Genomic DNA, 16,738 nt, shown 5'->3' on the forward strand with positions numbered 1-16,738 from the left:
GATGACAAATTAGGTATTAAAAGTGCGTCCTTAAAAGTACGTACATCACATGTTAGGGAAATTGAGATTTCAAGAGCCTATTTAATCCTAGTCACAAGCCGAGCTACTTCTGACAGCAGTGCTATTGGTAAGCTAGCAGGAGAAAGAGCTAGGCAGGGAAGCTGATTGCTAAAAAGGGCAAAGAGAAAACGAAAACCTTAGATCACACAATAAAGACATCTAGAACAGACTAAGCTGTAACTAAGAAGGTAAGTATTTATTTTATTTAAGGTAAATAATTGGGTTTAGAACAGAGGCTCGATGTCTTAATGGCTCAACCAACACAACGCTAAGTATCCTTTTTTTTAGCATCGTGTTGGTTGGAAATCAACAACAACCATCGAGTTAGATTGTGAAATAATGAGGCTGATTTAAGATTCATGGCTGACCCCTGCTATTACGCCGTCTGCTTCTTTAATGAATACATGGCAAACAACCTGGACAAAGAAACATGTAATCAAGAGATAATATCGGCTTGTTTGGGAGACAGAAACGTCTTAGCATGCTTTAAGGAATGTCCACTGTTTCCTGGTGCCAATAAAAGTGTGAACTTGATCGATCTTGTAGCTGTGCCAAGTGTCTCAGGTATTGACTGGCTTGGCTTCTGGAGCATATATTGCAGACTCAGCAAAAAGTCAGTGTGTCTTGTTATCTCTCTCCCCCTTTGTCCAAGAGCAAACAAAACTCTTGTACGAGTTTACAACCGTTTTAAAAATTGATTCACGGGGGCCATCCCCCCTTCCCCGCGTTCAGAGTCGCTACACAAGCTCATTAAGAGCCAATGTTCCTGTTTTTATGACAACAGAGGCTGTTACTGTTTCCCCGGTAGCACTGTACTATATGGTTCAATAAAAACAGCATTGATTATTATAGGTGTAGAGAGGAAGGAGAAAAAAAAAGTCAGACAACCTGAAACTACAGCAGACGGAGGAGGGAGAATGAGGAAAAAGAAGACATTGATGTCAGAAAGGGAAGAGGAAAATAAGGAAGCTTGAGCGCTGGAAATGTACCAAGAGACAACACGCGCTACCAATTAACTTGCTATGAGACTTTCCAGTTTCTCTTGAGCTCTCGCATCAGCTTCAACCTTTTGACCGCTCATCTATAACTTAAAGACCATTAAGAGCCTCGCAAAAAAAGTAAGCCTCTCATTATAATTGCCTTAAATATTCACGAGGTCCTCACAATCACCAGTAACTTTCTTTACTGGTTTAAACGCTCGGTTCAGAAGAGCGGCTGCTTTTTTAAGCGCTCAACATCTTTTTAACTGCTGATCTCTGCACCTGCCTCCTGTTCTTAAAACGGTATAGTTCACCCAAATGAGTGGTGTTTAAGGCTTGAAAGGGGGCTACAAAACAGTGGGACAGACTTCTCCAAAAATATGGAAACTAGTCCACTTCGTGAGCATTTCAGAGTAAAGGCGTATCCGTATAATTGCAAAGGGAGTGAAGCGGGGGTGTGCTGGTGCCGAAAGTTCAAATTAGTTGAACTTTGATGTGAGCTGCTCTGACCTTTGTGGGCGCAGCTAATCCCTGTTGACCACTGATTGAACTGAAAGATGGATGAAAAAGTAATTACCCGTGTTCCTGACTTTTCAGAAGTGTACAATTACAAGTTGGCCTTCGATTAAGACGGACCAGGAGGATGACTTTCTTTGTCATGAATTGGCATGCAGATGTAGCTGACAGGTTTGTTACAGAAACTCTGTTTCTGTGTGTTTGACATGTCTGATCTACAACACCTAACCCCTCTTAGACAACGTGCATTTCTTTACAAGCAGAAGGAACGAAGCTGACAAATATGCTGCGAGAAGCCAACCAACCATGTTAACTGACAAGTTTCAGTAACAGGGTTCTCACTTTTTTCCAGAGATTATTTTCCGGGACATTTTCAGCGATGATCGAGCTGGTATGAGCTGGTATGACAGTCCGTGATTGTTTTCTCTTTTTGTGAAGGATCTTTTCGCTCCATCTTCTCAACTAAATTGTAAATAAATATCCACTTTTGACACAAGGGGGAGGCGGAGCCATTACATTATCTATAGACTTCCATTCAATCTGAGTTGTGGAATATGTAACAAATACATACTTTTATTAACGTGTTAGTCAACTGTTTTCCAGGACGAGCGGGAACCCTGAGTAAGATTTAGCTAAAAACATGACTCTGCAAGCGTCTTCATCCCATTCTTTGCAAACTGCTTGCATGTGGAGTATGTGTATTCAACTGTTGCCGTGAAATTTATGGGCTGTGGCTAAATAGGTTTCTAAGGTCACAAAGAAATGAAACTAACTTGAAGATCAACATGGAAAGACACAACTTTTCCGCGTCAGATGGATGTAATTATTAATTTGTGTGCAAATCTGAGACATTATGCAAGAAGACTTTCTGCACTCTGTAAACTTCCAGGTCACTCTTTATCTCTTCTTAGCTTCATCTGTCATTCCTCTTAGCCACAGCTAACAGGCATCTTTTTTCTTTTATAACTGATGGCTTGTGTGTGAATTAGTTGTGTGAAGCCTTATGCCCTTCTCGTAAGATGACCTCACCCCCATGCCAAAGTGGCAAACTGCAGTAAACAGGTGATCAGGCAATGCTGTGGACATTGGAGAGACACCATTCATCATGTTGAAAGTTATAATGAAAATAAATCGACCTTTGAAACTCAATTTTTTAGATGGAAAAGTTACATATTGCTGCTTTAAGGATAGATGTATTGTAAGCTATATCATAGTTGTATCAAAGTTTGACTAAAGCTGGAAAAGAAGCAACAAAGACAAACCATGAATGGTAATAAAACTTCTTTCCAGCCTCCCTCATCCACAACAGCTTGCCCGTATGACGTCTTTCTCTTCGGGCTGATTAACTCCCTTCCGAGCTTTGTGGAGGCTGCAGGTATGGTTTCCATCTGCAGAGTCTAATTCAAGTGACGTTCATTGTCAAAGTGTGATTAGTCAACCAGATCCACTGTGGATAGCTGATTAGGTCTTGAGCACCCAGCACCGGTCTGTTGCACACCGACTTCTGTACACTTGTCTGTTCTGTTGTTATTTCTCCGACTATTCTTACACAACCTGCCCAGTTACAGAACGATAAGTGATAATCACCAGAAGAGCTTGAGATAGTGACATCCCAGTTCACACGCAGTTCACTCATGAGACAATAAAAACTTTTCTTCCTCCCTTTTTATTCAATTTTCACCAAATATCACTTCAGAAGTCATCCGTTTCTCTCCAACTGGTCCGGCAAAAGTAACACCTCAAGTGTCACAAATTGCAATAAATGTTTGTTGTTGAAGAATTGGTTTTTCAATCAGGCAAAAAAAAAAATCATATTTTTCTTGTAAAAACCTGTGTTACTCTAGAACCATATACACATTTTCATAATGGATTGAAACCATAGACTGTATAAGACAAGGGCAGAAGACAATGTAATCATTTTTAAAAGCAAACTCAAGACCTACCTTTTTAGTAGATCTTTAAACTGAACTCATTTCATCTAGTTTTATTACATTTTGAACCTCCTGTGTTTTCTCATTTAGAATAAATGATAGCGTTTCCCCAGTACCTGTACTTATCTAGTTATTGTTACCATAGTTTTTGTATTATGGGATAGAGGTGGGGGAGGGAGGGAGGGAGTCATGTTGTTGCTGTTTGATTTATGTTGATGTAAAGCACTTTGGGATACATTTGTTGTGTGAGAAGTGCTATACAAATAAAGTTTGATTGATTGATTGATTGATTGATAAAACACAGACGTAGTCTCAGTGACATCACCGATCAGACTTTTAAAGCTCAATGACGACGGCCGCCATATTGGAAATGCTGTCTCAAACTAACATGCAGTCAACCTTAAAAACAGGCAAAGACGTTTAGCCACCTCCCTAATTATAAAGAATTCTTAGCCATAATATAATCAAAATGAATGACTTACAAAAAATGTTAACCACTGTTACATGTGAGCCAATAAAGACAAGAGCTAATAAAAATAAAAATGACTGTTTTAGGAGTTAGTAAATTAACAGTGTCTGGATTGTGTCACCAGGGGAGAGATGGGGAAAAAAGACACCTCTTACTATCCACACAGGTTTCCAAATGTGTCCATAATTGAACATCAGTGTAATTAAAGTAACTTCTAAACCATAAAAGCTCGATAAAATGAACTCTTAAATGTCTGCTGATCATCACTGCAGAGCTCCTAGTCATTGCCAATGTCATCCAACTGCTACATCCCGCTCGTCTGCCAAAAATACGACTCGTTTTTTTATTTTTTTATTTTCCTTCCGAAGCCACAGTCTGTGTTTTGGCAGTTTGCCAGTCAGCACTCCACACTTGTGCCTCTCACTCCTCTCCCTTCTCTGGGACTTTTGATGAGCAGTGAAAGAGCAGCGATGGAGTCCAACAGGGAAGCTTCCACGTCTCAGGGAGATTGTAATCACTGGTACTCAGATTTATTTATTTATTAATTTTTTTTACACATTCAAGGCAAACGTATTCCGAGGCATAACAAATATGATCCACTGTCTGTGGCCGAATGAGAAACCAGGAGTCATGTATGAGCGTAAAACTCTCAGCAGGGAGAATTTAACACCTTCATCCTGTGACTTTTGGAGAAATATTTGTAGTCAGTGTGAAGAGAAACGTTTAATGTCAGAGGCCAAATTATCAGGTTTTACTAAACTTATACTAAATTGGATTTTAGCGCAAACAAAAAGAGCTAGTTATGGATACTGAGGTCAGTTTAATAGATTTTTTAAAAATCTAGACGGCATTGTTAAAGCTTTTCTACATTGATAGTGCAACAGTTTTCCTTTACTTTAAGTTTTAAGTTTTGTGCAAGTGTAAAAGCACCTCTAGAATCCAAGGATACATCTTCAAATGTCTTCTTTCGTCAAACCCACAGTTTGAAACCCCAAACTTCTAGTTTACAAACTGAGAAAATCAACAAATTTAAACATTTAAGACGTTAAAAACAGGCAAATATTCAACAATTATGCTTTAAATACTTCAAAAAAAAAAAAAAAAAGATTTGATAACGGAAATATTTCACCAAACCGTCTTAGTCATCAAGAAGAGACGATCAGATTGCTTACCTCCTTGACTACAGTAGGTAACCCTCCCTGTAGCTATAACCAATTGGATCCAACGCAAATAGAATTAAAATCCGCCCATAAATAAGAAAGTACAGAGCTTGACCAGCTCCCTGATTCCTAATTAATTGTGCTGCATAATTTCCCTTTAGATTTGGCCGGCAATGCTTAATGTTGCCGCTCAGATTTACAGTGTAATTAGTGTAAAATAAAAGACTGCTCCCATCTCTCATTCTCCCTCTGGTGGTTTCTTATTACCCTCATCACAGCAAGTGATTTAAATTCAATCCCGGGGACTATGGCACTTACAAGCAAACCGTTTCGCACATAACACTGCCACTGTCCGCATTGCTCGACTTCCCCATGTGCCGTAACGCCAACAGTGTTGTCTCTGCTGCGAGCAACACATAGTGAGTAGAGGAATAAATGAAATGCCCTCCACCTGAAAAAGTTATTACTTTTGGCCATTAACATGAAGATTACTCATTTGCACACATTGTCAAGCATGATGACAATCTCTGCTGAAACTCGTTATTTTTGTCAGCGTTAAAAAAACGACCTGACTTGCAGCAGTAACGTTGTTGTATTTGAGGAAAATAATTACCTCATTTTGTTCCCATTGGTGTTCTAACATAATGTGGAAGAATATGAAATCTTCCTCAAAAGTCTTTGAATGTTTACCACTTTTTGAGCACGACTTGAAAATTCACATTTCTTCAAATGCTAGAGGCTAAAACAATTAAGGGGAGAATTCACAAAAAAAAAAAAAAAAAAATTGGATTGGAGCCGCTGTTCCATGAATTGCCATTGGCTGAGTACTTCCGTCCTTCTCCACCGAGGTTTCTCCAATCCAATGCTTTCCATTTTTCCTTTTCATTGTCTTTCTCCACTTTGCATAATCAATTTCAAAGTCCTTGTTATTTAGAGACAAAAGGGAGCCACATTTAGCGGAGAACCTTTGATCTAGCACCCAATTTTACTCCCGCTAGTTTTCCATAATTTGCCCGACTATAGAGCAACACCTTCCATCCTATTCCCCGCTCCACTTCATTTCATGTGGTTTACCTGGAGCCCGTCGCGGGTCAGATTTGATCACTAAGAAATGAGAAAGTGAAAAATCGTGTTCTGTGAATGCTGCGGTATACAATCTGGCCCGTTTCACGTCAAACTGCACGGTTTCCAATTTCCAGCTTATTGTTGTCCACACAATATGAGACTACTGTGTGTGGAAGCAAATGAGGAACAAAAAATAAATTCCATAAAAAAAAAAAGAATTTGCATTTTTATGACTCACAACTATATCTGTCTGTCACTTCTCATGAAGTCACTCTGGATTTGGCATTGTAACTTAATGACACACCAGGAGTCAAATTGAGTGTTTATGCAACTGCTCAGACGGACGTTCTTTCACAAAAGTTTCAATTTGATCTTTATTCGGTTTATTAATTCAGTGGCAAAAACTTCCTCCCAAGAATCTCCAGCTGCGTGCACACATTCAGCATGGACAACAAAACTTTTGAGGACATTTTTCCATCCTGATGCCTTTGCAGCATTGTCACAGAGCGTTTGCCTTCGCTCTAATCACCACAAACTGATAATTAGACGATGCTCGTCGCACATCTCACACACACACACATGCACACACACGCGCAGCTCCTAGTGGGCCTTGTTTTTCCTGTGAATTACACTTCTCCGGGGCGGTTGTTGTGATTTTTTCAGATGTCTCCGTATGAAGAAACACAGATTATCTAAGCAGGAGACCGTTTAAAAGTTAAAGACAAGAGGGAGTCGACAGAGAGAAATAAAAGTCGAAGAAGAAACAAAGAATAGAACTTTTAAATAGACTTTCCATTCCAGGGGCACATCGCCTGACAGAATCAGACAGCTCTTAAACATATAATCTGAGTATTTGTCTCCTAGCGCAGAGGAGCAAAAGGCCAAATTGCCTCTTACGGTGCATTTTTATATCAAAACAACTGTCTCGGTGAGTCACTGCAGCGCTGAGCTTCTTTTGCTGCAGGTGAGGTATTTTAGAGGCACAGACACAACAGCAGGCTGGTCTTGTCTTCAGTGCAGTCGCAGGTGGAAGAAAAACGTTTAAGACGGAGTGGAGTATCTTCAACAGGACAGACCCAGAGCAAAGTCAAAGTGACGGCCTGTGGAGCAAAGACAAAGTTGTGTTTTTGTCTGTTCTCTTTAGCAATGTGAGGGCTGGAAATCCTCCAGAATGACTGACCACAGCCACCCCATGATGCAACATTTTTAGCTTAAAAGTAACAAATTAAAGGTGACTTTGATACCTCTTTTTGAAAGTAATTCTGCCTCCAGCAAAGTCTCTCTTCTCAATACAACCCAGTAAATTGCTGTATTATTACGGCAGTGGTCACATTTTTTCATGGAGGTGCTGCTTGTCAACAGGCAAGTCAGGTAACTCCTTGCGGGCGTAGGATGAAATCAATACTTTTTCCCTTACTTTGTTTGCCCACACCACATGAAATGGTTACACTTCTAATATCTCTTTCCACACTACTTTCAGATTCATGATTAAGCTTCTTTTTTTTTTTTTTTAAAGATTGAGCGGTCGAAAACTTTCAACAGTGAAGCCTAATCCATTGATCTGACAAATGGGAGGAGAGCTCACCTCAGTAGCAACAGTTCAGTATTCATATCATTACGGAAGGTTTCAGGAGAGCCTTAATGCATCCGGGAGATAAAGTTGACTGTGGAGAGGTCATCCGGTCCCTGAAGGCGTGACATGGAGAGCCAAATCCTCCTGGTCTGCACGATGTTAACAAAGGCCCTTTTTGCACGTCTGCACTCCTCACCCTTTCCTCCAATTATCCCACTTATCTAAATAACAAAACACGTTTCAGGCAAATGAACACACTTCTCATCTAAAGCTCGAGCACAATAAGAGGTTGTGGGTTTTATTTCTGAGTGTCACCATTAATGACATGTTCATGTATGCTACACCCCTAGCAGAGGTTTTGATGCTTTGTCCGCCGACCCACTAATGCCATCACTTCACTTAATTACCCCCAATTAAGACACTATAGAAGAATTGCAAAGAATTGCTAATGAACTAATTTGGAGACGTGGAAACATTCAAAAGGAGATCCTGGATAGAGGGCAATTAACCCCAGGCATGATAGATAAGCCTCTTCACTCCCTTAACCCTCCCCTCTGGATGTGCAGAGAAAATGTGAGCTTAAAAAATGAAAATACGAGACAGCTCAATCAATATTTCAAGGTAAATATTTGCTCCGCTCATCATGAATAAATGCACAAACTGGTGGATTTATGATAGTTATGCCTTCACATGTTGCTTCATTGGGGTTGAAGAGAGATGTCAATCAGAGCTGTAACATCTTTCACAAAAAAGAAATCTGCTTGATTCTCTTTAAATTCATTCACAGATTTTGTATCCCATTGGATACAGGTGACATGGCACTAACTCAAAACCATTGGATGATCGAAGTGAAAAGGGTTGAAACATACAGTAGGTAGACTTAACTTTGCCAGATAATTGTAGGAGTAACGTCGATGTCTTTTTCGTTAGCTCGATGCTAACACATAATGGAAAATGGCCATCAATGGGCTAACAGAGCGCACAGCGATTGGGGTTATTTTAACTTAAGAAAACGTCTATTCTACTTAACAATGTAAAGAAAAAAACAACTCATTTTTTAAGTTATGTGATGCTAAGTTAGTTTCTTTTTCTCTTTAGAGTCTGTAAAGCAACAGTTGTGTCATTGATCAAAAGTCAATGGCCTCTGGGATGAATGGATTAGCCCAAATGATCAGCAAATAAGGGGAGGGGGGCATGTAATGACAGCTGTCACATATTCACACTGCAGAAATAAATGGAGGTAGGACGTTTAAGTCCTTGGGCTGGAAAAGATAAGCCCAAGGGATGAGCCTTATAACAACTAGGTATTGGTGGTCAAATGCAGCTGGAGTGTTTCTGCAAGCAAGTCCAGCAAAGCCATCCTTATCCATCATTACGCTGTTACAGTAGCATATGGTATTAATGTTGTGCTACTGTCAGAAAACACAACACAGGTTAATGAAGAGGTGAACATGTTTCGAGTTTCCATCCAGGGTGTGTCCATCAGTGTGTTGGATAATGCTGAAGCTGGAGATTTACCTTGCTAATGGCGCTGCCAAATACAAAGACTAATAGCTCAGCACAACATGCGGAGCAGCAGGCAGGTCACCAGTCTGTAGTGAAACATACTTCAGAATGCTGACACTTCCAGACTTTTCACTGAGTATTGTGCCAAACTGTAAACAGGAGTACAAGGAAAATCTGCATAGTTAGGGAAAGATAAGCAAACAAATTCTAATTTTCCAAACGAACACAAATGCCACAATAAGGGATACGATACTGTTCTGTGCTGATTCCTGAGAGTAATTAATTAGTCTGGATATGAAATTATTGGAAAAGGCTTTTGGCCTGTTCACTGTATAGAAGGCAACGTGCCCTCCCCATGCTCTGTATCGATTTGTTCAGATTTAATTTATTCTGCTGCCTTTTTGTCCCTTCACTTCTTTTGTTCTGGTCCTGGTAGAATTTCGGTCCAAGATTGTCAGTGACTTGCCAAACCTGATTTAGAAAACTAGGTCATACACAAACTTAATTATCTGATGTCAGGCCTATAGCCTAGATTTTATGTCATGGATTCAAATCTTGTGTGTCACATTTGTTGTTAGATGTCTGCACAGGGGGGGATTATATAAATCATGAACATAGTCTGAGTGATGTTTCCAAGCCCAATGATGTTGGCCGCCATATTGGAATTGCTGTCCAGGCTGTAAATATGGGCATTAATGGGACTTCTGAGGTTTTTGTAGCCAGTCTCATGTGACCACTCAAGGAACTGCAGTTTTTTTTGCACTTCCCCATTGGCGCAATTTTTCAACACTTGAGTTGCCGCTAAAGGTTTCATGAGCTACGTTTAAAACCAATCAAGACACAATTAAAACAACTGAATTCTAATTGGTTGGACCAGCTGTTACGGGTTCTGATGGGGTATACTTTGGGCTCCAACACAACTAGAAGGACCAAGCAGAATATCATAGGAAGGTGCTTTAAGACGCAGAGAGGATTATGTCACCCTTCTGTGGCTCTTGATTTTTAAACAGCTAGTTGAAGTCTCTCGACAGCTGTTTGCATTGACCGACAGCCCCAGTGATCAATAAACTATCTGTAAACTGAAGCAGATCCCGCTGATACAGAGAGCACTTGAAGTGGTTGACCTAGTGGATGGATTGTAACTGTTACAACTTAGTGAAGTAATCACAAGGAGATCGTCGACAAAGAATAGAACACCACTTAGCCGCAAACATGAGCCAAATCAATGGATGCACTTTACTTTCTCTTAAACAAACGAAGCTACTTATTTCTGCTCTCTGGCTGATTATGTCCAATCCCTGCCCCTTCTTTATTGGCAGGACACTCTTAGACGTTTTTAGCTTGAAAAATGTTTGTCTTCTCAATACAGCCCTTGTATTTTATTGCTTTTATTTGAGTAAATATTGCTCTAACTCTTCATTCCACATCAGAGAAGATGATTTCATTGTGTTGTTGAATGAGACTTTAATGCATTTCAAGTGTGTTCTTGCACTTCATTTATGCCTTGGTTGTGTGAGAGAGGATGACATGTACAAAAGACAACAGTCAAAGAAAACAGTCTGACAAGCAGAAAGCTTTGGATCCTACAGAGAGAGGATATAAGGAGTCTAACTGATGTTACAACAAATAGAAGAGATGAGTGTTTTCACCCTGATGTGAGGATGGGATCTAAAACGCAGAAGAAAAAAAAAGCATACAGCTTCGACAGGTTCAAACTGCGAGACCACACAGCAGACCTGGCAGCTCCGTGCAGCCATAAAAGGAAAAGAAAAATACAGTAACACTCAGTTTTTATGTAGGCACTTTGATGTATCTGCCATTTACAGGACGGTGCATTAGACGCCTCTTTGTTCACGGCGTCTCTCTCACTTTGGCAGCAGGGAGTCCATTTAGAAACTGGGATTTTCCTCAACTAATTGCGGAGCACTCAAGCCGGCCTTTGAGGCTCGCCTCGTTCATCAGCATTACACAGGTGCAACATGCAACACGGGATCTAATGGGACACGACCATTTAGGAGCCAGTTTGCAGTGAAACACACAAACAGCAACTACGTGCTTTTACTAAGAGTCATGTGTTTTATGGTCCTGATGGATTGTGTGATAGGTAGTTCTAAGGCCGGGGCGATATGGACTAAAACTCATATCTTGATATTGTTTAGCTGAATGGCGATACTCGATAAATATTGATAGGTATTTTATTAAGAGTGAAAACACATGGAAAATAAACTACCTGTTTGTGAATTTAAAAAGTAATATTATAAAATAAAAATGTTCCTTAAATACAATAAAGAGAGAGAGAGAGAGAGAGAGAGAGGAGGAGCAGGGTTAAGAGGGACAGACAGTCAGTCATCATCAGTGAGATGAGAAAAAGGTGACCTGGCACCTCTGTAACGTTATTTTAAAGCAACATAAACTATATCGATATTAACAGTATTGTCTTACCCTATATCTTTTATATATATCTATATCTATTTCCCAGCCCTAGGTAGTTCCTTAACTCGGGAGGAAAATTATGTACACAGGCTTGTACTTTTTCGACTTTTTCTCTGTTTTCCAAAGCCGTTTTGGCGCCGAATTAAATGTTGTATAGTCACAAGTATTGGGGTCGCTGTTTGTCTGGGTTTGAGGCTTCAGTCTCTTGATGTAAGGATTTTGTGAAAAATCATTGGACGATGTGAACGGGAAAATTTACTTCCTCAATCAGAGCCGCCGAAAAAGCGGGCGGTGACTGGTGAGCTCTATTTTGCCATGCAATCACTCTTGTGGTATTTTCTCCCCATATTCAGAAGCCAAACATCTTCTCTGATTAGCATGCATGCATTTACTGTGAGTCATGCGTTTTTACTGTGAATATCTATAAGCATGTCACCTTGTCACCGTATTAACTGGCTTCAACAGTCATGACTGGATTCAATAATAAGAACAGACATATTCTTATTGTTTTGCTAATAACACATTGCCTAAACGGGAGCACTTATTCAAGCCATTAGCGCGTCCTCACAAAGTTTAAATATGTAAAACTGTGTCTGACATCTGTCACTAAGATGAGAACAGCGTCTCGTCGGTATCTTATTTTGTCTTCTTCACAGACCTCTCCTGCTCTATATGCAACCTCCACGCATCACTTCCGCATACCAATTTAGACTCCTCAGCCAGACGAGCCACATTGTTAAATAATTCAAGTACAGTATGTATGCGTCTCCCCAAACACGGCTGCTTGATATGCTTTAATTGACAGCCGAGGTTCAAGATGGCACCATTCAAATTGTGCCTAATGGCTTCTTTCCCCAAATTTGCAAACAAATAAAAAGTCTGAAAAGTGACGAGATGAAATGTGGATTGATAGCATCGTAAGAATGAGGAGGGAGGGAGGGGAGGTGGAGGAGGAAACAGGTTTTTTTTTTTCCTCTTATAGGAGTACAATCATTAAAATGGAGTTTGTGTTGACTGTGGGTGTGAGTGGACCTGGAGGAAGAGGCTGTGCAAAAGCACCTTGTCATTCTTCTCTTTTTCACTCATTATGTTGTGTTCGAAGCAAATCTTGTGCAATATGCTATGATGTGTTTGAATAAGTCATTTCATTCTGTTTTTGGGATTTTTATTTGCTTTTATTTATTGAAACATCTGTGGAGGAAGCTAAACGTATGCAGCAAAAACGTCGTTTTTGTGAATGGAGTCTGGTGGCTTTGAAGAAAGCCATGAAACAGCCTTTTCTTGTAAAAAAATAAATAAAAATCACACAATGACACAATCTCTGTGGGAATTCTTTTAGTAACATGAGCAATTGCCCCCTTGGATTACATTGCAGCAATTACAGCTTGTTGAAGCAATCCCTAAAATAAAATTGTGCCCATAAATTACTAAGACTTTAATGTATCTTAATCATAGGGTTCAAGTTTAAAGAAACTGAATTCTCCCTGTGAGAGGCATAAACCACACACACACACACACACACACACACACACACACACAGAGGGAGAGAGAGGTCTTTTGAGATTATTCCCCCAGTAGATGTCAGTAAAACATCCACGTGTTTATTTTTCACTAACAATCTTGCCTCTTTGGCAGGTTTATTAAGTAAATACTAAATATAGTCAGATCACACTAAGCCTTTAATACCACCAGCCCTCTTTTCAAATCCAACGCATTAATAAATCAGACAGGAGCTCGCCTCCTAAACTTGTTAGGCGGGTAAATCTCAATAAAGTGCCAGTCAGCTATGATGAAACGAACAATTCGGGGATAGGGATAGGGAGAGAGAGAGAGAGAGAGAGAGAGAGAGAGAGAGAGAGAGAGAGAGGCTCAGGCCATACAATGTATACAACGTGACGAAGAGCAGCTCCGCTCGGCCATGTGTTCAGACGATCAACAGGCTCCCTTGTGGGGACCGAGTTCAAGTCCTACAGAGAGAGCGAAAAAAGTACCCAATCAGTGGATGTAATACATGAACTTTAATTCTTCTTTTGTATACTTTTAATTGTTCCACTTTCGAATTAGTTTTTTTCCCCTTAAAGTATCAAATTAAGAAGAACAGTTTAATGCCTTTTCTTCTGCCTTGCTTGAAGATATTCAGAAACGGATTTGCCTCCCTCCCACAGGATTTTCCCACTAAGTTTGGCTTGAAATGAGGAAATATTAACATTACATTTTTATACTTAATGGTAGCATTGATGGTTGTTTTAAAGACAGCGTTGTCCCCTTTAAACACACAACATAATCAGTTTTTTTGGGGGGGAGAGAAATTGCTTTTTTCCCCCCTCGCCTCTCCAAATTTTCGCTCTCCTTGGTGCTGAAAGTCTTTTTTCTGAATTGAAACTAAACTATCAGAAGTTGTTTACCCCACAAAAAGTAAAAGGGAAAAATGTGTTCCTACGCCAAATTCAAGAAAATGTGGAAAAATAGACAGTGCCTTGGGTCCAAACAAGCTAAATGTGCGATTGAACATTTGGTGGAATTCGTCTTATCTTGCTGGTTTTGAGGTGTATTTGGAGTATTGGACAATAATTCCTACAATTTGTGGACATTATGGGCATTTTTGCATTTTTAAATGAGGTGTTGTTGCACTCGTGCGAAACCTTCAGGCTGGTTTCATCGACTATAAAAAGGCAAATAACGACTGTCATTATCGTCAAAACAAAATCCCTGCCTACTTCTTATAGCTCTTTCTCTGTGTCCCTCCCTCTCTCTCTCAATCCCACACACACACATATATACACACATACACTCTCACTCCCCCCTCACACTCCCCCCCTCCCCCCCACCTCCTGACTTTCTCTCTTGCAGCCGAGGCGCTTCTCGTCTCCAAAGCCTGTCTCCAGAAGCATGTCCTCAGACATGCAGCCACGGTGCGATGAAGCGGACCAAAAGACGCCACCACCATGACAGAATGACAGCAGGTAAATCCCGAATCATCTTCCCCCTCCCCCCCTCCTTCACATGTGAACTGTAGCGTGTTTTTACTCTGATAAAAACCAGAAGGAATCGATATTTCTCAAGCGGCTCTCTGGAACCAGGAGATAGAGGTGTTCTCCACAGTGACTGGGCGAGCGGACAAGTCCGACAACAGGGACTAGTTCTTGCCAGCAATCGAACCTGGGACTTTTTCGAGATGTGGGGATGTCCCTCCAAAACCGCCCGGTTGCTCATTCATCAACGTCGACACCTGTAATCATGACCCACCGGCGCGTAAAAGGCGAAATATAGAAACTCGGTCGCATAAGTGAGTGTTTTTTTTCCCCCTCTTAAAGACATTCAAAGTTCTACTGCAAGCCACATTGACACGTGTGCCTAACTTTAGTTTTTTACGGAGATTTAAAGAGAACAAGCCTGAGTGTATAATGTGGACAAAGATGAGATGCCATCAGTTAAAATAACGCGTAGAAATCAGGCTAACCAATATCTCTCCTCCTGTGGAAGCTTTGCATGTTGAGCCAAACGACAGCGTGTCGTATGTAGGTGAGAACTTCATTAGTGATTTGTTTCGTTTATTATGGTCAATAAAAAAAAAAAAACAGCCTCAGTGTCAGATCGTAAGGTTTGATCGTTTAATGCCATCATCAGGTTTATGTTAAAGCCAAATACTTCCAAACCACAGACAGCAGATTGCGCTCTGGCTCGACATTCATCCAATTAAACAATCGTTTTTTATTCTCAGTAATTTAGCACATCTCTATCAAACGATTTTCAAACAACGTTGATCTGAAGAAACGGTTGAGCAGTAATGTGTGCGCCCATGGCACTCCAATGCGCATTGGATAAAAGCGTCCTCCATCTCAGTTTATTCCTGCCCTCAGAATAACAGCAGGTTACTTTCTTCTCTGATATTTCATCTGTGCTATAAACCTTGATGTTTAATCGTCCACACTTAGCAGTGGTGCACATGATCGTGAGTCTGTCATTGCCTGGGTGCTCCTCTCCTTTCTCAATTCGCTCGAGCAGTCTTGATTTCCGGCGTGTTTCCAACCACAGATCGGTGGGGAAATACGTGTTTTAAGCGACCATGTGATTCCTGTGTTTAAAGATCGGTCTGATCGAAAAACTGATGCCGTTATGTCTACATTCAGATCATCAAACCCATTTTAGAATGAGAGGTGTTTTCGCCTTCCAAACGCAGCCTACGTGCGTAAAAGCGCAACGCGCAGGGTTTGTGTCGGACTGTGTCACTGTTGGGGCTTATGGGTGAGATGCTTTGCGCGCACTTGATCTCTCAAACCATGCTCCGAGTGACGTGCAGCGAGGTCTCTGGCTGCAGATCCACGGGAGGACGCGTTATCCTGAAGGTAACGCTGTGATTGATCGAGCTTCTTTTACACTATTTCAGGCTGCATAGGGAAACACAACACTAACAGCAGCTTAGTCCCTTCATGTTAATAAAGAGGGAAGACAAATCGGCTGTACTTTTTCCATCATTGGTTTGGATATACCAGTGCAGAGCAAAGTTCTTCTTGTGATGGATGGAGGCAGGTTCCAGTTTCCGGGCTTTTTGGCTTCACCTTGGCATTACTAAGAGAGGTGTTACTGTTGTAAGTAGAGCTTGTTAATCAAAAAAATGGAAAGTTATTATCACTTGTTTTCAGCAAAAGGAAAATCTGTGAATGCCAGGTTTTGTGGCTGTGTCTAAATATGGGATGAAAAAGGACCCTGCTGCTTATGCCTGCACTGTAACAGCCTAATGATGCTCCGATGCCTCTGTGGATTATATGATACAGTGGTATGTTGTGTTTATTTTGATTACTTTTCTGCACATATTTACAGACAGATCCCAAATAATCCTGCAGATACACTTCACCTGCAGCAGCCATGTGCAGAGATTTGATATTTTGTCACGCAGCGTGCCGAGTGAGTGCTGTGGCTTGACCTTGATTAAGTCTCAGGCTGTAATTGGTTTTTTTGTTTGAAAGAGATGGCAGGTGAACAAGAAAACGACTGATGTTGACTTTAATATCTGTCATTGCCACCGTACCGCTCGTGGGTTTGCA

The 16,738-nt window shown here is 40.7% G+C and overlaps 1 protein-coding gene and 1 long non-coding RNA gene across 2 annotated transcripts in view; one reads left to right on the forward strand and one right to left on the reverse strand.

The window, feature by feature from the left end:
- Nucleotides 1-16,738, reverse strand: part of LOC114921071 (uncharacterized) — a 114,532-nt gene that overhangs the window by 76,496 nt on the left and 21,298 nt on the right. The window lies entirely within an intron of this gene.
- Nucleotides 14,519-16,738, forward strand: part of chrm2a (cholinergic receptor, muscarinic 2a) — a 67,247-nt gene continuing 65,027 nt past the window's right edge. The window contains exon 1 of the mRNA XM_029280330.2: nt 14,519-14,656. The gene's annotated coding sequence lies outside the window, so the exon portion shown is untranslated. The remainder of the gene's footprint in view (nt 14,657-16,738) is intronic.

Source organism: Labrus bergylta, chromosome 23 (genome assembly GCF_963930695.1).
Source record: "Labrus bergylta chromosome 23, fLabBer1.1, whole genome shotgun sequence".
In the NCBI taxonomy this organism is placed as follows: domain Eukaryota; kingdom Metazoa; phylum Chordata; class Actinopteri; order Labriformes; family Labridae; genus Labrus; species Labrus bergylta.